The sequence below is a fragment of the Rhinopithecus roxellana genome, chromosome 9, assembly GCF_007565055.1.
Source record: "Rhinopithecus roxellana isolate Shanxi Qingling chromosome 9, ASM756505v1, whole genome shotgun sequence".
NCBI classification, from domain to species: domain Eukaryota; kingdom Metazoa; phylum Chordata; class Mammalia; order Primates; family Cercopithecidae; genus Rhinopithecus; species Rhinopithecus roxellana.
In genome coordinates, this window is record NC_044557.1 from 74,826,291 (window position 1) to 74,831,054 (window position 4,764).

A 4,764-nucleotide genomic window follows, 5' to 3' on the forward strand; every position below is an offset into this window, starting at 1 on the left:
AGGAAAGAAATATTAATTAAAATTCATTTGACTATGTATACACTGCCCTGTTGCTTTTTTTCCTCCAATTTTGTTTTTGAATAACAAAATATTCAGCGCTCAATTCTATAGAGTGTTTTTTACACGAGCATATTCATCTAAATACCAGGATACTTATTTTCGCACACAAATACTGTCCATTCTGATTATCTAGAGAGAATAATATTTAAAGGGATTATCTAACTTGAACAATTATGAAAAAGGGAAATAGTTTTATAATAAGGAATGGACCCCTACTTAGAACAAAGATTATGCAAAGTTTAATATATGTATGCATGTATAAGTAATTTTAAAAAATAAGCAAATTTTAGTGTCCCTTTTTAAAGGAATTAGGATTAATCTTTGAGATTGCAGCTATAGAAATTACCTTTGTATTTTTTTCCTCTTTATAATCCATGTTTTTTTGACTAATAATTCCCATTTATAGTGAGATATCCATTTCCTATATCTGGACTCCTATGAATTTTTTAATGTATTTGCATTCTAGTCACATCTTGGAATGTAAAGCTCTATATATTAGCCTCTTTTACTTTCTATCATAATCATAATAATCTTTTGTCTGAGTTTGTATTGTTCTAAAAGAATGCCTGAGGTCAAATAATTTATAAGGAAAAGAGGTTTATTTGGCTCATGGTTCTGCAGGTGGTACAAGAAGTATGGTGCAGGTATCTGCATCTATTGAGGGCCTCAAACTGATTCTACTTATGGCAAAAGGGGAAGGGGAGCCAGGGTGGGCAGAAAACCTATGGTAAGAGAGAGCAATTAAGAGAGATGGGGGAGGGAGGTACTGGACTCCTTTTTTTTGTTTTTTTTTTGTTTTTTTTTTTTTTTGAGATGGAATCTCGCTCTGTCGCCCAGGCTGGAGTGCAGTGGCCGGATCTCAGCTCACTGCAAGCTCCACCTCCCGGGTTTACGCCATTCTCCTGCCTCAGCCTCCAGAGTAGGTGGGACTACAGGCGCCCGCCACCTCGCCCGGCTAGTTTTTTTGTATTTTTTCGTAGAGACGGGGTTTCACCATGTTAGCCAGGATGGTCTCGATATCCTGACCTCGTGATCCGCCTGTCTCGGCCTCCCAAAGTGCTGGGATTACAGGCTTGAGCCAACGCGCCCAGCCCAGACTCTTTTTAACAACCACCTCTCCTGGGAACTCACAGATTGAGAACTCACTCACTGGCCTTCATGCCAGGGAGGGCCTTAATCTATTCAGGAACGAGTAGCCCCAATAACCCAATCACCTCCTATGAAGCACCACTTTCAAAATTGAAAGTCAAATTTCAACATGAGATTTGGAGGGGTCAAACCACTATATCCAAATGAAAGCATCACTGATACAGCTTTCTCTTGCTGTCTAAAATATGGGAAGATGTTTGAAGACCCATTAGCAAACTGACTTTCAAATTTGTTTTCCACTTAACTCTTCCAGGATGCATAATACCTGATCATAAAAAAGATGTGATATTATATTTTAGAAATATTCTGTAAATAACATGACTTTCTCTCCTATCACCTAGTTAATGTTTCATCTTCCTTCCCAACTGTTCATACATCAATTACATGAGGATCCCTTCCTCCTTGTCTTTCTTTCCACAGTGTTAATCAATATGTCTTCAACACTACTTTTGTCTGTGTTAGTTATCTATTGCTGTGTCAAAAATAGCTCAAAATTTAGAAGTTTGAAAGAATAAACACTTAGTATTTCACAGTTTCTGTGGGTCACAATATAGAAGTAGCCTAGCTAAGTAGTTCCAGCTCAAATTCTTTTAGTTTGCAGTCAAAATGTCAGTTTGGACTTCCATTACCTGAAGGTTGAATTGAGGTTTGATATTCACCTCTTAGATGTCTCCCTCACATAGCCATTGGCAAAATGCTTCAGGTACTCTCCATGTGTATTGTTCCACTAGCCTGTTTTATTGTGCTTGAAAAATGGCAGATGGCATCTCCCAGTGTGAGATAAAAAAAGAGAGGGCAAGGAGAAAACCACAATGTCTGTTATGTCATAGTCTCAGAGGTAAAACACCATCACTTCCACCGTATTCTGCTTGTTAGGTGTAAGTCACTTAGTCCACCTCACAGTCAAGGAAAGAGGAATAAGATCCCACCTTTTGAAGGAATATTCAATATGTTTAAGCATACTTTAATAAATTTCTCTTACAAGAAATAAACATTAAGAAAATAAAAGTGTTATTTAGATTCCTCTCCTAAATTCAAAGCTCAGTTTTGGCACATAGTAATATCAAAATAAATGTTTAATTCACTTTAATTGAAAATTGATGTCAATACTTTGTAGTCACAAACAGTGAACATATCATCTCTTAATTGGTCACCTTTCTGTTAAATTTGTTTATTATGTCCTTTTAAAAATATTATAAAATTGACCAGGCACAGTGGCTCAGGTCTGTAATCCCAGCACATTGGGCGGCCCAGGCAGGTAGATTGCTTAAGGCCAGGAGTTTGAGACAAGTCTGGCCAACATGGAAAAACCCAGTCTCTATGAAAATATAAAAATTTGCTGGGCATGGTGGTGCTCATCAGTAGTCCCAGCTACTTGGGAGGCTGAGGCATGAGAATCAGTTGAACCCAGTAGGCAGAGATTGCAGTGAATTGAGATCATGCCACTGCACTCCAGTCTGGGTGACAGAGGGAAACTCTCTTTCTCAAAAAAAAAAAAAAAAAAAAAAAGTATACACACACACACACACACGTATATACACACACATATATATAATTACATGTAATTACACATGATAGGTCATTAAAGCTATTAACTTTTTTATGATTTTGTGATTTTGAAGTCGGGTTTTAGAAGACCATTTTTTTCTGATATCTCCATAGTTACAATTCTGTTGAGTCAAAAGGGGATATAAGAAAGAGTGTGTAAGTTTGCTTAAATAAAGTTTGTAAAAATATTTTGGCCACAGGATTACTGCAATGCAACAAAAAATTAGAATTAATAATATAAGAAGTCCTAACAAGCATATCAAATATCCAAATTACTTCACACTGTTCAATTGTACAACAGAAGGAACAAATTTGCCACAATCTGATTTTTATTGTGAGCTTTATAAGGGCACACCAAGCTATACAGACAATAATTTAGATATATAGTTATAAGAGTAGAGGAAAAACTTTGTAAGTCCTGGAAAGAATAACCAGTTTTTAACAGCAAGACTATTTTTTGTATTTAGTATAATGATGTTGTAAAATACCTACTTCATTCTGCTACTCCTCTTCCATCATCAGAAATTTTCTGGATATATTTCAGAATAAAATAACAAGCTGGGCAATTCTGTATTTTCATCATAAACCTTCAAACGAAGTTTGTAATATCATCAAACTATGATTATTTTGAATTTCTTCAAAGATACTCCTGTTCAATGTGGTTTCAGCAAATGATGTTTTATTTTCTGAAAGTATGGTTGTGAAAATAAGAGAGAAAGATATTTTGTGTATATGACTGAAGTTAATACATGCCAATTATTGCTAATGTATAAAATTATCAGAGTTGGAATACATCTTTTACTCTAAAATACTTCTAGAAATGAACCGATGAAATACAGATGTGCTAGGATGAGAAATGTGGGGTTTAGGACCTATATGTGACAATTCAGAAAGAATAGATGTTGATATGGAGGTGATTTACTTATATGGAAAGCAGGGATGTTAGCATATGCATGTTATTACAGATCATATATGACATACTGTGCTAGGTGTGCAATGGATCTCTAATAGTAAAATGTCCTGGGTGCACACATGTACACACACACAAATGTATATAAATAATGCTATTATGCTAGGCATTTATTGCACTTATTTTTCTTCTAAGCTTATATGTGCAGAAAATGTCTTTCAAAAATAATTTAAGTTTATATGATTTCCTGGAGAAGAGGATAAATTACTCCAGACCCTTCAATGAACACATTGAAGAGTCTTAAGAAAATATAAGGAAGTGATAATACGCTTTATACAAACAAAAGCCTTCTGAAGTTAATCTCTTAAAAGAGAGATAAATAGGAAGATAGGAAAAGAGGCTTCCTCATAGTCAGAGTCAAAGCACTTCCTGGTGATTTCTTCAGTCAGTTCATTTGGATGTACCTGTGTGATCATTTAGCTTCTATGGAGAAGTGAAATTCTTCTGGAAAATGAAAAAAAAAAAAAAATCATTGATTATTTTAACAGCTGTCTTAGACCATTTAGTCTGCAATAAGAAAAATATTGTAGACTAGGCAGCTTATGTACAACAGAATTTTTTTTTCTTACAATTCTGAAGGTTGAGAAGTCCAATATTAAGATGCTCACATATTTAATGTCTGTCAAGGGCCTGCTTTATGGATCATAGATGACCTTCTTGATGTGTCCTCACATGATGAAAGGATGTGAAGTCTCTCTCAGTTCTCTTTTATAAGGTCACTAATCCCATTCATTAGCGCTCTGCCCTGCTGATCCCATCAACTCTCAAAGGTCTCACCTCATAACATCATCACACTGGTGATAGGTTTTAACATATGAATGCTGGGGAGACATAGATTCATACCATTGCAACAACTATATAATTAAATGAGACTGCAAAGATAGAAAGACCAGAAGTGGGCACACTTTCTGGTATTAAATCTTGACTCATATTCTGACTCAACAATTTCATACTGATGTGATATTAAGGAAATTAATAAAGCTTCCTTAGCTTTTATTTACTCTTCGGTAACATTGTATAATGGGATTATTGGGAAA